The sequence below is a fragment of the Schistocerca serialis genome, chromosome 6 (assembly GCF_023864345.2).
Source record: "Schistocerca serialis cubense isolate TAMUIC-IGC-003099 chromosome 6, iqSchSeri2.2, whole genome shotgun sequence".
Taxonomy (NCBI): Eukaryota; Metazoa; Arthropoda; class Insecta; order Orthoptera; family Acrididae; genus Schistocerca; species Schistocerca serialis.
Genome location: NC_064643.1, coordinates 745,727,993 through 745,746,204, shown reverse-complemented (window position 1 = coordinate 745,746,204; position 18,212 = coordinate 745,727,993).

Genomic DNA, 18,212 nt, shown 5'->3' with positions numbered 1-18,212 from the left:
ATTTTGACCAGTCTGGAATAAGTTCCAGTGCCAGTGATATATTGCATACATTGTTATGGACATTACTTTATTAAGTTGGAACATCTTTCCTGTATTCTGTCTGAAATGCCATCTACGTCACACGAACTCCTGCTTTTTAGAATTTTTAGAATTGTATTAATTTCCGTGCAAGATGTTGGTGCCACATCTAGTTGCTTAAAGTTTTATGAAATGACGTTTTTAATACATTCTACTGCTTCTTCATCTGAACTGTTTACTCCTATATGTAGTGTTACGTTTGGAATGTGGTTGTTTAAAGTATTTGCAAATTGTGAATTATCCGTCACAACTTTTCCATTTGCTCTAATTGTTACGAAGAAGAGTAAGTTCATGGAGAATATGCTTTGAAATTTGCCGATGACATTGTAATTCCTTCAGAGTCAGTTGCAAGGAATGGGCAGCGTCCTGAAAAAGAGATTATAAGCTGATTATCAATAAAAGGAAAACAAGGGTAATTGAATTAAATCGAATTAAGACAGGCGATGGTGACGGAATTAGATTAGGCAATGAAACATTAAAAGTAGTAAAAGAGATATTTCTTATCGTCGAATTTAAATGTAAGCGTTAGAAAGTCTTTTTTGAGGAGTTTTGTCTGTCTTGCACAGAAGTGGAACGTGAGCGATAAACAGTTCAGACAAGCAGCGAATAAAAGGTTTTAAAATGTGGTGCTATAGGAGAATGCTGAAGGCTATATGGGTTGTTTGGGTAACTAAGAAACGGGAACTGAATCGAACTGATACAAAAAAAAAAATTATGCCACAACTTAACTAAAAAAATGGCATCATGCAAATATCAATTTCGCAAAGGACGATAGTGTGAACAATAAAAATTGCTGAGAGGGGTTAAGTCTTGACAACAGCAAGTGGGTGCAAGTGGATGGAGTATACAATAGGTACTCAGAGATGATGAAGCTTGCTAAGGACAGATTAGCGTGCAAAGCTAAGGTATGAGTCGTGTGTCATCCGACAGACACCACTCGCGATGAAGTAGCTGCCACATGTACACGAATACTTGGAGTTAAAGGAATGGAAAGGAAATGGAATTCGAAAGAGATAGGAAGTAAATAATGACTTTCAGACGCACAAGGAATTGCAGGTACGCAAGAGCGGGAGTTGAAAATTTGTGCCAGACTGAGACTGGAACCCAGATGATCCACTTCTCCAGAAGGGTTGTCCCGACAGCCTTTTCCTTTCTCTCTCTCTCTCTCTCTCTCTCTCTCTCTCTTTTTTTTTTTTTTTTTTTTGTTAATGTTCGTTTCATTTGGTCGTGGTAGACGTCACATGACAGCCACTGAAATTCATCGTTAATCCTTTCATTCAGTTCCTTTTTTTACAGCGAGCAGTCAGCTCTATGACCGAACACGCTAAGTAACGCCGGCTGTTGTGGCCGAGCGGTTCCAGGCGCGAAGTCTGGAACCGCGTGACCGCTGCGGTCGCAGGTTCGAATCCTGCCTCGAGCATGGATGTGTGTGATGTCCTTAGGTTGGTTAGGTTTAAGTAGTTCTTAGGGGACTGATGACCTCAGATGTTAAGTCCCATAGGGCTCAGAGCCATATGAACACTTTGCTAAGCAACGATGCCGTCACCGCCTCGGCCATTCGGACACGCTTTCCACCAGACCAAAATTCCCAACTCCCCGCAAGCAGCACCGCCCCGTCCCCACCCAGTAACCCCCTACCCACAGATTTGTGATTCCCGTAAGAGTTCGGACGTTGGTTATGCTTCTGCACTGAAACTTTTTCATCAAGCAGTCGTCGCACTCATAGAGCTCGAGGTGTGGGCTGTGCCTGTTCTGTTGGACACGTATGGCAGAACAGACACCACTCGCGATGAAGTAGCTGGAATATTTGGGGTTACAAGAATGGAAATTAAACGGGATGGGAAAGAGAAAGGAAAGTAATAATGACTGGCCGTTGCGGCTATGTAACGGCGAGAGCTGAAAATTTGTGCCGGCGCGGGAGTCGAATCCGTATGCTCCACTTCCCTAGAACGGTTGTCTTAACCAACGTCAGAGCTCTGCGAGTAAAGGATTAATGGGCAGGGTCGATGCAGTGTGGCGAGAGGGAAGTGGGAATTTGTTGGAACGCGTATGCGGTTGGCCGATGCGGCTGATTAGCCAGTTGGTTGTGGAGTGGAAGAGATCGGCTGTTAAGTTGTGGAGCTCAGCGGAGTTTACATTCAATGAAGCTAGACAGCTTTCCAACACCACAGTTTTTCAAGCAGTCAGAACATTTATCTCTCGATGTCGCAGATCCGTGGTCTATTTAGTAACGTGAGACTTTTCTACTGTGTCTTTGTTGGGCTTCGTTTCCTCTGCATGAACCCACGAAGTGCGGTCCTAACATTTCGTTAAATGAAGGAACAATCTAATACTGAATTTTTACAGCTAATGTGGTGTTCAGAACTTCGACTTTTTGTAGGTTTAATGTGGCCTACAGACTATAAACACTTGCGTCGTATTCATGTACCACCCACAGGAATCAGCGTAGCAAGTGAAATATTCTTCTGGCCAAATAAGACAATACTAAACGAATGATTTTCATCGATATTTTAAGAGGAGAGAATAATTTTAACGACATAAACTTTATATTTGGTGAGTAGTAGACTTAACTTCATGCGAAGTAGTTACCAAGAACAGCTGTTTAATTTGTGAGTTAATAACAAGTCCTGAAAGACTTCTTCTAACATCTGTTTCATACAGCAGGATATAGAGTAAAACGGTTTTAGTCTGATTTAAATTCTTCATCGGTAGGCAGAACACATGAAAATTTATATTTACTATTTCCGGCAAGATGTGGGAGAAATATTCGACAGAGCACACTGAATGGCCGACAGCAGTGTATGTATATTACAAAAATGTATGTATGTTTGGTGTGTGTGTGTGTGTGTGTGTGTGTGTGTGTGTGTGTTCCACATCTCCTTCTACATCACTGCACCAATTCCAACCAAACTTGGTGCACATATCACGTACTGTCAGGCAACAATTGATGTGGGGCTAAGAGCCCCATGCCTATCATAGTTCAAGAGATGAGACGTCTTAGACAATGAGATGCGTGAAAAACTGCTGCGTTGTTTATGACTTCTGCGAACTCTATTCGCAACATATTTCGCTGACAGTATCCACGAATGCCGCTGAATGTACCTACGCAAATATAGCGCTGGAAGACACATAGCTCAAGAACTGTGACACCATAAACACCGAGGTAAGTGAAAAAAATGCCGCATCATGGATGTAATTTTAATACATTTATTATTTACCACTAAGACACTCCTACAGGCGAGTCAATTTAAGGAAATTCCTGACAACTGGCAGCGCTTTTAACAGCTTTCAACCGCGAAGCACAAATGACAGTAGGCGGAAACGATAGCCTTCTATAGCGCTATGAAGAGGCGTTGCCATAGAGACGCTTACAAAATCGCATTGTAGACACGCCCCTAACTGCGCACAGTGTACAGAAGCTATTCAGGATCATGCATTTTTTACTTTCGATACTGTGCTTGTACGTTTGTACAGTACACATATATCTTTGTAAGACTGTTTCATAATTTCAACGATGTTTACATGAGTACATGAAAATGATTTTTTTCGGTGCGCCTACTTCACTATAAACACAGTTCATTTATTGTTGTTGTCGTTAATTGAAAACAGCCAGAAAGAATACCCGGGCAGTGCCGGGATTATGAGCTAGTAGCACTAGTAGCAGATGAGCGATGGTGGTTGGTTTTGACAATAATTTTCAGGTCATCTAGCAGATTTTCTACTGCACTTGTCGATTGGGAGATTATTAAAAATGGTTCAAATGGCTCTGAGCACTACTGGACTTAACTTCTGAGGTCATCAGTGCCCTAGAACTTAGAACTACTTAAACCTAACTAACCTAAGGACATCACACACATCAATGCCCGAGGCAGGATTCGAACCTGCAACCGTAGCGGTCGCGCGGTTCCAGACTTTAGCGCCTAGAACCGCTCTGCCACAATGGCCTCCGTGAGATTATTATTAAAATTTTTCAACGTGCTACAAAGTCAGGTTTAGCACTGTTGTACCGTCAACTGCGAACCAATCGAAGTGATATTTCTCTTAGTGAGATGGATATGACAGGAAAGAACAATAAATTGTTGAAGATACGCATCTAGCTCGCACTCTTCTACATCGTCTCATTTTCTGAGAGATTAGCCACTGCACTCGGCGGAAACACAGCTGCTGCATATTTCCACAAAAAAAAGTCTATTTAATCAGCGCCTTCTCCGGCAACGAAAATGAAAACATTAGAGTATTCTGCATTCTCAGATATCTCCAAGAGTTGCGCTATTAGCACAATTAAAAAATCCCTGTTTAATTTAAGTAATGCATACATTAGCCTCGGTTTCATCAGCATTTGCAGCAGATTTCATTTCTCACGATAGCGCTTCATTATGCACCGTCGCCGAGGGGGAAAAAGAAGAAGGCGTACTCGCTAATGAAGAACGAGTTTGCAGCGGCCAGCCTTAAAGCCGCCGTGGGCGATAAAATGAAACAGGAGGCAGCACCGGGGACTCGCAAACGATTGGGAATATTTTATTTTTATTTCCTTCCTCCAAAAGACCTTGTAGGCACGGGACACCTTTGTGGATGCTCATGAGGCCCCTGCAGAAACAAGCAAGACAGATAGGTAGGAATTAAATTTTCCGTCGGAAACGAAATCATTCGAGACGGAGCACTAATTCAGTTATCGAGCTTGGAGATAATCAGATATGACTGCGTTGAGTGAGTCAACATTACGTCCGCCTGGCGTAATTTACGGAAATCTACCCTGAAGAGGAGTAATATCAATCGTTCTTTAGAGGGAAAGGAAATAACAGAGTATCGATGCCATTGTTCCTGAAGTTCTGGTTCACGTTCTCAATGAGTCTGGGAGATCTTGAGAGGAAATTTTTCCCGGTTTATTTTTTCTTTAATTAATGTTATCTGTCTTGGAAATATGCAGATTTTATACGTTTGTGAATGTTGTACATATTTATGTTTTGTAATTAGAATTCTATGCCTAGAAGAACAAGGAGATGAAGACAATTGATGGATCAAGATTTTAAACATGGCTGGAACAGCAACTGTTGAAATTCTTCACGATAAATGATGACAGCCAAAACAGTTGCAGTATAAAGATTTATTAAAATTCTTGACCACGGTTTCGGTATATATAAATATACCTTCATCAGAAGTAAAATACCTAAAATTACATCCTGCGATGGAGATTAACAAAACAACTGTGCCAAAGGCTAAGCTGTGTTCGCATCAACCCTATGTCCATAATCATGTTGTATAAATGGAGATGATGTTTTAACTACTGACGACGCCTTTGGAACAATTGTTTTATTACTCTCCATTGCAGGATATAATTTTAGGTATTTTACTTCTGATGAAGGTACATTTATACATACCGAAACCGTGGTCAAGAATTTTAATAAATCTTTATCCCGCAACTGTTTTGGCTGTCATCATTTACCGTGAACAATTGATGGAGTTGAGAGACGAGTAACGGCGTATGTAAGATTAGTTGGTGACACGTTTCGCAAGACACATATATAAAGTTACAGTCATCATCATCATCAGTTGTCTGTTATATTAGCAGGTCCTTTGCCTCTCCATTTTCTGCGATCCATTGCTTCCTTCTTAAGGCTGCTGTATGTTGTACCGTCCATCATGTCATCCAGTATCTGGAGTCTCTTCCTTCCTCGCTTCCTTTTCCCTTCTACATAACCTTCTATAACTGTTTTTATCAGTCCGTCATTCTTTCTTAATATATGCCCAATCCAATTTCTTTTTCTTCTCTTTGTTACATCTAGTAACTGTCTTTTCTGTCCCACTCTTCTCAGTACCTCTTCATTTTTTACTCTGTCCATCCAACTTATTCTTTCCATCTTCCGCCATGTCCAGATCTCAAAAGTCTCCTGCCTTTCTCTGTCTTTTTTCCTCATAGTCCATGTTTCAGCGCCATATAGAAGAACACTCCATACAAGACATTTTATGAGTCTCTTTCCGAGTTCTCTGTCCAGACCGCTGCAGAAGATTCTCCTTTTCTTATAAAACGCCTCTTTTGCCATTGCTATACTTGTTTTAATTTCTGTGGAGCACTTCCAGTCGGTGTCTATCCTGCTTCCAAGATACTTAAAATTTTGTACCTGTTCTAGTGTTTCTCCATTCAGCATAATTTTTATTTCCTTATTTCCTCCTAGTCCCAATACTTTTGTTTTATTTGTGTTAATTTTCATTCCATATTTGTTTCCGTTAGTTGCAATGGTGTCCACCAAATCCTGTAATTTTTTTCCCCCTGTGGCTAGAAGGACCATGTCTTCAGGAAATCTCAAACACCCTACCTCCAATTTTTACTCCTTTGTCATCTAATGAGCATTGGTCAAAGTTACAGTAGAAGAAGATAAAAATTATCCATCAGGATGGAAAGTGGTTTAAAGTGAGTTTAGACTGCAAGAGTTCGAGGGCTACGTACTAAAATGAACTGATACCGAGCCCGTGTATGGAGCGCTACACTTAAACGAAAGAAGAACGTAAAGATCTGAAAGATCATTTAGACAAGTAGTGCTGCGGAGAGATGAATACACACAAGCAATCATGTGAGGGGATAGTACATCTAATTCCCTGTGACCGACAATCAATAAACAATCTCCAGTTTGTTCAAGTAAAAAGTTTGCGATCTTGTTTGAATGAAACCGGTGTCTATGTGCATTTAATAACTATGCAAACTGAACAAACCCCCAGAAACTGCACTATATAAATTCGATTCACAAAACCTGATATGCCCTGTAAGACAAAAAACAGAAGGATAAAGACACTGACGCACCACGTAGGAATTATCCGAATGGGATGTAAATCGGTAGATGTGATGTGCATGTACTATCAAACAAATGATTACAACTTCAGAAAAGCTGGATAATTTATTCAAGAGAAAGAGCTTCACAAATTGAGCATGTCAGCTAGCCGGAGTGGTCGAGCGGTTCTAGGCGCTTCAGTCTGGAACCGTGCGACCACTACGGTCACAGGTTCGAATCCTGCCTCAGGCATGGATGTGTGTGATGTCCTTAGGTTAGTTCTAAGTTCAAGTTGACTGGTGACCTCCTATAGTGCTCAGAGCCATTTGAACCATTTTTTGAGCAAGTCAGTAACGCGCTGGATCAACTTTGACTCATATACAAACAGTTATTCAGCTTGACATTGATTGACAAAGCTGTTCGATATGCTCCGGGGGGACATCGTGCCAAATTATGTCCAAATGGCGAATTAGATCATGAAAATCACGAGATGGTTGGATGACCCTGCCCGTCATGCTACAAACGTTCGCAGTTGTGGAGAGATCCGACGTAGCTGCTGGCTACAGTTGGGTTTGGCAAATATGAAGATAAGCAGTAGAAACTCTCGCAGTGTGCAGGCGGGCATTGTCTGGCTGTATGTAAGCCCAGGATGGCTTGCCGTGAAGGGCAGCAAAAATGGGCGTAGGATATCGTCGACGTACGGCTGTGTTGTAAGGGCAAAGAGGCCCTGCTGTGAAGGGAAATGGAACCTCACACCACAACTCCTGGTTGTTGGGCCTTGTGGACAGGCTGGAAACCCACCACTGTCTGTGGCGCTTCGTTGATCACTGGGGCTCAGTTGGAAGCGGGACTCACCACTGAAGGCAGTTCTGGCCCAGTCAATGAACTTACAGGCCTCGGACATGTCTAGAGACGCCCTGGATGGTGGTGGGGTAACGACCTGACTGCAGCCAGCCGTACCTCCCGATGGTCTGTGGTACAACTTCTTTCCATGTCAGAACCGCTTTGGATGTCACCCGCGGCACCCTGAAACAGCACAGTGGTACTTCGAAAATATACTACGCCTTATTTTGTTACCCTTTATGACAAGCCATCCTAAGCTGACATTTCAGCTAGAGAACCCGCCTCGTGGGCTTACATTTCAGCTAGAGAAGCTCGCCCACACACGATGAAAGTGTCTACCGTTTGTCTTTGTACAGGGCTATTACAAATGATTGAAGCGATTTCATAAATTCACTGTAGCTCCATTCATTGACATATGGTCACGACACACTACAGATACGTAGAAAAACTCATAAAGTTTTGTTCGGCTGAAGCCGCACTTCAGGTTTCTGCCGCCAGAGCGCTCGAGAGCGCAGTGAGACAAAATGGCGACAGGAGCCGAGAAAGCGTATGTCGTGCTTGAAATGCACTCACATCAGTCAGTCATAACAGTGCAACGACACTTCAGGACGAAGTTCAACAAAGATCCACCAAATGCTTATTCCATTCGGCGATGGTATGCGCAGTTTGAAGCTTCTGGATGCCTCTGTAAGGGGAAATCAACGGGTCGGCCTGCAGTGAGCGAAGAAACGGTTGAACGCGTGCGGGCAAGTTTCACGCGTAGCTCGCGGAAGTCGACGAATAAAGCAAGCAGGGAGCTAAACGTACCACAGCCGACGGTTTGGAAAATCTTACGGAAAAGGCTAAAGCAGAAGCCTTACCGTTTACAATTGCTACAAGCCCTGACACCCGATGACAAAGTCAAACGCTTTGAATTTTCGACGCGGTTGCAACAGCTCATGGAAGAGGATGCGTTCAGTGCGAAACTTGTTTTCAGTGATGAAGCAACATTTTTTCTTAATGGTGAAGTGAACAGACACAATGTGCGAATCTGGGCGTTAGAGAATCCTCACGCATTCGTGCAGCAAATTCGCAATTCACCAAAAGTTAACGTGCTTTGTGCAATCTCACGGTTTAAAGTTTACGGCCCCTTTTTCTTCTGCGAAAAAAACGTTACAGGACACGTGTATCTGACCATGCTGGAAAATTGGCTCATGCCACAACTGGAGACCGACAGCGCCGACTTCATCTTTCAACAGGATGGTGCTCCACCGCACTTCCATCATGATGTTCGGCATTTCTTAAACAGGAGATTGGAAAACCGATGGATCGGTGGTGGTGGAGATCATGATCAGCAATTCATGTCATGGCCTCCACGCTCTCCCGTCTTAACCCCACGTGATTTCTTTCTGCGGGGTTATGTGAAAGATTCAGTGTTTAAACCTCCTCTACCAAGAAACGTGCCAGAACTGCGAGCTCGCATCAACGATGCTTTCGAAGTCATTGATGGGGACATGCTGCGCTGAGTGTGGCAGGAACTTGATTATCGGCTTGATGTCTGCCGAATCACTAAAGGGGCACATATCGAACATTTGTGAATGCCTAAAAAAACTTTTTGAGTTTTTGTATGTGTGTGCAAAGCATTGTGAAAATATCTCAAATAAGGAAGTTATTGTAGAGCTGTGAAATCGCTTCAATCATTTGTAATAACCCTGTACTTGACAAACCCCAATTGGCCAGCAAGTTTGTTGGCTCTCCCCCCGACTGCGAACATTTGGAGCAATATGGTCACGGCTCTCCAACCATCTCTGGATTTTGACGATTCAACGCGCCAATTGGACATAATGTGGCACGATATCTCTCAAGAAAACAGCTAACAATGCCAAGTGGAATAACTGCTTGCGTAAGGCACATAGACTGACTTGCAATTTGTGAAGGTCTTTGTTCTGAATAAATCACCCATTTTTTTCTGAAATTGTAATCATTTGTTTATCCATGCATCTACATCACATCTACCAGTTTCCGTCAGATTCGGATAGTTTCGTTGTGGTACAGTGTTTTTCTTGACTTAGAATGTATTTCAGTGATCCATCACTCACTGTCACCTACAATTTTAACGGCGAATTTGTGACATTAAAATCGAAAAGTATCCATACTGAACACAACAGAGGCAGAAACAGCGAAACCATAACTCGCTACATCTGTCACCACCTACATGAATCATTAGATAGGACGAGCTTCCTCTCATATGTCTTTGATCACCGAAAATACTGAAAGTAAGCAGCGGCGAACAGAATAAACTGTGTGTGTGTGACTGTGAGAGAGAATTCCTAAAGGACCAAACTGCTTAGGTCAACGGTCCCTAGACTTACACACTACTTCTTAAACTAATTGAAACTAACTTATGCCGGCCGCCGTGGTCTAGCGGTTCTAGGCGCTCAGTCTGGAACCGCGCGACCGCTACGATCGCAGGTTCGAATCCTCCCTCGGGCATGGATGTGTGTGATGTACTTAGTTTAATTAGGTTTAAGTAGTTCTAAGTTCTAGGGGAGTGAAGACCTTAGAAGTTCAGTCCCATAGTGCTCAGAGCCATTTGAACCATTTAAGTAAGTATATATATGAAGACAGTAACTGTTCTCGAAAGAACAGAATATTGTTGATGACCGTGCAGCTTTTCTCTGGAATTGTGGACAGTTGGGAATGTGAGTTCAAGGGAAGCGTGCAAGGGATAAGTCCCTGCAGTCGCGCTATTCATCTCTGTCCTCGGTGACTCAGATGGGTAGAGCGTCTGCCATGTAAGCAGGAGATCCCGGGTTCGAGTCCCGGTCGGGGCACACATTTTCAGCTGTCCACATCGAGGTATATCAACAACACCTGTCGGCAGCTGAGGGTTTCAGTTAGTCATCATTAATTTAAGTAGCTGTTACTAAATAGTTAGACTTGGACATATTCATTACAATCTTCTCAGCTAAATGGTTTCAGAGATAACGAAGACTTAAAAAAATTCGGAACATTGCTTTATTCAGTGTATAACCCTCACTAGAAAGGCAAGGATGATTCATCACAGAATGTTCAGATGTACAGGAAACAAAAAGATCCCCCAGTTTTTCCTACCTATTCCTCTTCCTAGTCGTTATTACCTCTCTCGCTCAGTCGCATTTACACTACAGGCACAGCCCTCGATCAAGATTCATAATGAAAATCCTGCAAACTTGCCAGAAACGTTAGCCGTCTATGACTATTTATGTAATGAAATTCTATATCACTTCAGAGCTAACTCCGTAGAAACTGTAGCTGGACGTTCCTTGGGTCAGCTCACTAAATTTCGTTTCGTCACTCGTTTCTCTATAAAGTCTGTGTTGTTACGTACGTGCAACAAGGTTTCAACGTAATGGTGTGGATAATGCGCTACTGAAGCTGGCAATTGACTGTGAGAAACAAATAACTGGAAACAGGTGCCACTGGAACTATTTTCACTGCCACCACAATTTTCAAACTGGCACTAACCCAGTTATTGACTCTGATATTTCTAAAGAAATGAGTTAATAAGGTGTAGGGGAAATTTGTAGCGAGCGACATGCAAATCAAGTATTTTCATAGCGAAACGACAAAACTGTGATAGTCTTGCACTGTGTTGCCTTAAAAAAAAGAAAAAAAAGAAATAACTTAATTTGCGCTAGTATTATCACATACGAAAATTTTCTCCACGTATTTATTATCTTGCATAAGATGCAGTAAATTAAAAACAACTGGTGTGAAACGACCTCATGGGTATGATTGTGTTCGTGCAGAAGCACTTCTCTCAAGGCCACGAACGTAAGTGAGGGATAAATCAGACAGACACACGGTTCTCTTTAATTGAATAAACAGGTTTGCACTCAGTAATAGTGACTTCTGCGGTTAACGCAACGTTACGAGCAAGCTCGGAGCCGTCTGCCTCACGATTTACGTGTCTCTGCTCACTACTTAGCACTAAATCACACTGTCCATTAAGTACACGTGACAAACAGATTGACTCGAACGCTGCTAGGCCTCCAGCTGTGACACAAATCTCCCCGCCTAGGACTTTAGACATTATTGTGCAGCGGAGCACGTCATAACTAATGTTAGTATCCAGAAGACATACTTCTGCTGCTCGTTATCCATGAATCTCACTTCGCACAAAAAATCACTCTGGCGACCAGGAACAAAGGAAGGGGAGGAGCGAACGTAAGACTGCAGAACACAAGGCGTATTCCAGCTGCTGCTGTTCGCCCCCGCATCTTGTCCTCTGGACGTCAACGAAATCGCCGGGACAAAGGAGTGGATATAACGACGCGTCTCACGTTTGGCCCACTGCTGCCTTAGAAATGGCATCCATCAATAAAACATGACTCCAGTTTTTATGTCCGCCAGCTCCTTTACTGTCTGGCTGACCATACGTTTAGGGGGTGTTCGCCCGTGAATCACTGGAAACAGACCTCTGAGTTTAGCACGATTCAGTCAACATCATTCATTATCGTTTGAATCATAGAAACTATATGTTTAGGAAATACGACAGCTTGCACCAGTTGTCGAATAAATACTATCGCCGGTGGCCATTTGCGATAAAATGTTCCCGCAGCAGACTTTCCGTGCGGGAAACAACGTTTAGCAAGTGTTGAACCGTGTGTTAGCTTCATGCCGAGTACAAAGCATTGCTGGTGAATTAAATAAAAATTTAGTTTCTACAGGAAATCATAAAAATTTCTTAGCAAATGCCTTTCCGAAATACTCCTCTGTGATACAGACAAGAGGGAGATTGAGTCAATAATTAAATCACTGAAGACTAAGGACTCTCATGGTTATGATGGAGTGTCTAGCAGAATATTAAAGTACTGTGCTGCACATGTTAGCCCTGTATTTAGCCATATTTGTAATTTTTCCTTTAGGTATGGTCAGTTTCCTGAGCGATTAAAGCACTCAGTAGTAAAGCCGCTTTATAAAAAGGGAGAAAGGGTAATGTAGATAATTTTAGACCTATTTCTATGCCATCAGTGTTTGCAAAAGTTATCGAAAAGGCTGTGTATGTAAGGTTAATTGATCATTTTATTTCACACGATTTGCTATCAAATGTACAGTTCGGCTTTAGAAGTCGTTTATCAACTGAAAATGCTATATTCTCTTTTTTCTGTGAGGTACTGCATGGGCTAAACAAAAAGTTTCGAACGCTTGGTGTATTTTTTCATTTAATTAAGGCATTTGACTGTGTTGATCACAAAATATTGCTCCGGAAGTTGGACAATTAGGGAATAAGGGGAGTAGCTCGCAATTGGTTCACCTCTTACTTTAGCAACAGGCAGCAAAAGGTCATTATTCACAATGTTGATAACGGCTGTGATGTGGGATCTGTGTGGGGTAGTGTCAAGTGGGGGGTGCCCCAGGGATCAGGGTTGGGGCCGCTCCTGTTCCTTATTTATATAAATGATATGCCCTCTAGTATTATGGGTAACTCTAAAATATTTCTGTTTGCTGATGACACTAGCTTGGTAGGAAAGGATGTTGTGTGCAACATTGACTCGGTTTCAAGTAGAGCAGTTCATGACCTCAGTTCATGGCTTGTAGAAAATAAACTAACGTTAAATCACAGTAAGACTCAGTTTTTACAGTTCCTAACACTCAATTCAACCAAACCTGACGTTTTAATCTCACAGAACGGGCATATGATTAGTGAAAATTTACAGTTCAAATTCCTAGGTGTTCAGATAGATAGTAAGCTGTCGTGGAAAGCCCACGTTCAGGATCTTGTTCAAAGACTTAATACTGCCATTTTTACTATTCGAGCGGTATCAAAAGCGAGTGATACTTCGACACGTAAATTAGTCTACTTTGCTTATTTTCATTTACTTATGTCGTATGATATTATATTTTGGGGTAACTCTTCCCATTCTAGAAGGATATTTTTGGCTCAGAAACGGGCGGTTCGGGTAATAAGTGGTGTGAGTTCACGAACCTCTTGTCGACCTCTGTTCACGAGTCTGGGTATTTTGACATTGGCCTCTCAATATGTATGTTCCTTATTGTCGTTTATTGTTACCAATATTAGTTTATTCCCAAGAATAAGCAGCATTCACTCGGTTAATACTCGGCAGAAATCAAACCTCCATTTGGATCGGACTTCCCTAACTCTTGTGCAAAAAGGTATGCAGTATACTGCTGCATCCATTTTCAATAAGTTGCCACTCGAATTCAAAAATCTTATCAGTAATCCATGCGGTTTCAAATCGAAACTGAAGAATTTCCTCATGGGTTACTCATCCTATCCTGTCGAGGAGTTCCTTGAAAAATTATGCTGATTCTTATTGTATTGCTGATACCGTTTACTTAAACTTATGGACTGACTTTTGTTTCAGGTTCATGAACATTTATTTTTACCTGTTATTACTTTTATGTTGTAAGTTAATGTACTGACACGTTCCATGACCTTGGAGATTTGCTCCTCAATTTGGTCCTACGGAACTTGACGTGTAAACAAATAAATAAATAAACATAAACTACGTCCGTAATAAATACAAAATGCGTTACCTCCAAGGTCTTCTCATTATTACCTAAACGCGTCGGCACAACGTGTCGTTCTCCAGATGACTACAGAGGAGCTAAACCGGTAACCCACCGCAAGTTTACAACCAAGAACACTGCAATAAAGTAGACAAATAAGATCGCTGTTGCTCCATGGACGGCGCCAAATTATTGTGCTGCTGCGACTTCTTTCTTGTTGTTAGGCTCTCAACGAAACACGAGGACACTGTTAACCCTCTATCTTTTCTTGAATGTCTTTTCTATCCTAGGACAGCATCCTTTTGTCATTGCACTGTACAGTGTTCTCTTCAAACCAATTACAAATCGAGGGAGGAAGTATGAAAGAGACAGGACAGCATTTATCTACATTTGTACTGGTGTGTTCTAGTTAGACTACCACAATCTCATTATCGGCAGGACACCAAATATTACATTATTGAATCGAAGACCTTGGTTCAGCCAACGTCATAGTCGTAGGGTTTGAAACTCTGAATTGTACTATCGTTTTATTTATGAGTTAAAAAGAGTTACAATGGGAAAAGACGCTGGCTTCCAATATTTAACGAAATCGTCGAAATGAATGGAAATGATTTGAAATTTCGTTAAAGAAGAATAATAAATTTTATCTTTTGCTTTTAAGTTAATTTTCTTTCGTGCGAACTTTGTTGTAGAACCACTCTCTTATTTTCGTGTGGTAATAAAAATTTTTACTTTCTTAAGAATTACGTACATTTAAAGAAAAAATAATATTTACGTGAACTCATATGAACTGGTTAAGAATATTAGGTTGAGAATTGAGTCCTTTAAATCATTCGGCCTTGGCATACACTTTCCAGATGCAGTGTTTTTTTTTTTTTTTTTTTTTTTTTTTTTTTTTTTTTTTTGATGAACTCTAATATATTTAGATCAAACAACAATACAACTCACATTAATTCGTAACGCATCGTCTAATGGCGGCTAAGACCAGACAGAGACAAAAGAAGTCTACCCATTCGTAAAAAACTCTTTCACAGTGTCCTACCGCAATGATTTCTGAACAGAGAAGACCAAAGAATACATAATGCATTGTGCTTAAATAGTATTGCTGACTATTAACATTTCTTTGCAAATTGACGATATTATTCTCTTCTGACAACATTTTATATATATCTCTGCTATCGCAAACTGACACATTTTACAATCACATAATAAATACAGAAAAATTCCTATCCTAAATACAGAGAAATATTACAACAAAAAATATAAGGAGAATAACAAATGTCTTTTACACCACATTCAGTAATATTTTTGTTCAATAATTACGATATATACAACTTGCCCAGAGCGGCGTATATGGTACAAATAAACTCTTGTTCTTTAATAATGTGAGTTTGCCAGGGAACGTTACAAATAGAATTAATCTTTTATATTCATTTTGTCATCAGCTCTGAGAAAGAGACTACCTTTCATAACCATAACTTCTTTTTTTCCCCACTCAGATTACGACATATACGGTGTACTCTTACCGTCTGCATCGCAATGGTATGAGTATTTCACAGTCAGTATTTATTATATCATTTCACATCATTCCGTCTTTACTGATTTAATCGCCATTCAAATCACTTTAGTCTTTTTTTTTTCTTTTTTTTTTGGCACATTAAGCCACGGAAGACTACGACCCTTATGTCATCTTTACCACCACCTCTTGGCCGCTATTAACAACAGACCACGTGTTGTTATAACTTTATCTATTTACGAGTAGCGTAACTGGCAAAACATCATAACTGTCACAAACCGACAAGCACAACTTGCACTTGACCCTTGAATAGGAAGCATACTTAAACTCATTAGCAAATAAAGGTGCATTCCAGACAAGCGAACTTAATACAGAGTTTCGCGTCAGATGATTTCAATCTCAACAAAGGTGCCTAACTGACTGCGTACTGTCGTTACAGCTACTGGCTATAAGTACGTACCACTTGGTAGCACTTGGTAGCAGGTTTGTAGTGGCGTTGGGCCCCCGCATTAAAAGTAGACAGACAATTATTAACAAAACGCCATCAGAAATAACTGTAAAAACATAAAATAGCAATCAGACCTTTTAAGGATAACTAAGAATTACAGATAAAGCCAGTAGATAAAAGTACATAATTAAAGTGTGTGACATGAGCAAGGCGCGATGAAAGGGTAGGAATCTGTAAAGACAGTTCATTATATTGTCTTGTTTTCCTTGTGCTAGTAAAATTACTTTTACTAACTGTAATGAATTAATTATGCACTGAGCCATTAATGAGGAAGAAAGGAGTTTTATTTATAAAAAATGAATCCATAGCGTTTCAAAATTTGAAGGAAGGGGTATAAATTCCAGCACCTTTGTGATGTGATCTCCGTCTTTTGTCTGTCTTCCTTCTTTCGTCACTACGTGCGTTACCTTTCCTCCTCCTGGTCTTGCCATTGTTGAGAGGATCATATCAATCTAAATTCCTGTAAGTGAATCTAATAACTCATTTTCTGCCCAGACATTGCCTTATGGTCTTTATTTGTTATTAACATGTTTTTTTAACGAAATGAGGATGAGTCTTGTTGAATGAATGGTAATAACGGACTTGGACGAAGTCTGAAAATTCGCCATTACGGTCATCTCATCAGGATTCCTTCAACTGTAATAATTGCTGAGACCCTGCATAATATTTCATTATATAAAGAGCGACTGCCCACTGCGAATCAAATTGGCACATCTGAGACATTCAAAATCTTCAAGGTTGCGAAAATTCGAAAGTAAGCCAGTTATTCTGAAAGATTAATATTTTGTGTTTTACAGATTTTAGAGCGATAGACCTTTCTTCAATCAACTCGCCCAATTTTTGTTACGGTGAGTTAAAGAGTGAGGATAGAGGTGCCGCTTCTAGTTGGGTACAAACCAATGCTATCTCATACTAATGAGAGCCAGCGGTGTACAGCATTGGCATATCAGTAACTAAAGTACAGAGGAATGATCCACTGTAAGGTATTGCATAAATACGTGTGCAGAATGAAAGTAAAACTTTTTAATTGAATCAACTGTGAGTTCTTGGTGAAACTAAAGGACACCTATTTGCCTTGTTTCACAAATTTTATTATGGTTATGGCACAGCCTAGGTTTCGAGTTATAACCCTATTCTGAAGTACATTACTGATTCGAAAGACGATAAAGCAAAGATAAACATTATGTTAAGGCAAAGATAAACAACTTCTTAATGTGTCGATCCTTGGCTTAATGTAAAATTATTTCAGTCACTATTTTTTGACAAATTACACATGGACTTACAAAATTCAGCAATGACACTGCCGTGATTAAACATAGCTACGAATAAGGTTATACATCAGGCTAGTAGATAAAAAGTTCTATACTGTTTCATAACTTTATTAGTAGGTATGGTTAATCATGATAGTGTAACTGCTGAATTGTACAAGTCCATAAATAATTTGTCAAAAAATGGTTTGAAGTAATTTAACATTAAGCCAAGGATCTATACATTAAGAAGTTGAGATGTTTATCTTGGCCTTATCATCATGTTTATCTTATATTATCATCTTTGGAATCAACAATGTACTTGAAAATGGACTTATAACCCGAAACCTAGCTTGTGCAATAACCATAATAAAATTTGAGAAACAAGACAAAAAAGTGTTTGTTTAGTTAAACTTCTTTGTCAGAATGTCAAATCAAACACCTTTCAGCGGTCTAAATTTCCAAATTGTTATTTTATTGGGCTCCCAGTTTCGGAGACGTATTACGCCATCTTCAGGCCCCCTGACCGATGTGTATGGAGATTCTCATCTTTGCTCCAGTCGAAATAGGGGCTAGCATTCAGAGACGTGTACCAGTAGATTTTTGAGACAGCGATCACTTCAAACATCACCTGCCGACCAAGATAACAATTTGGAAATTTAGATGGCTGAAAGCTGTTTGATTTGATTTTCGGTACTGAACAGTCGAGGCCCTACAACCATCTGTGGAAAGATAGACATACAGAATCTTTAATTTCAGTA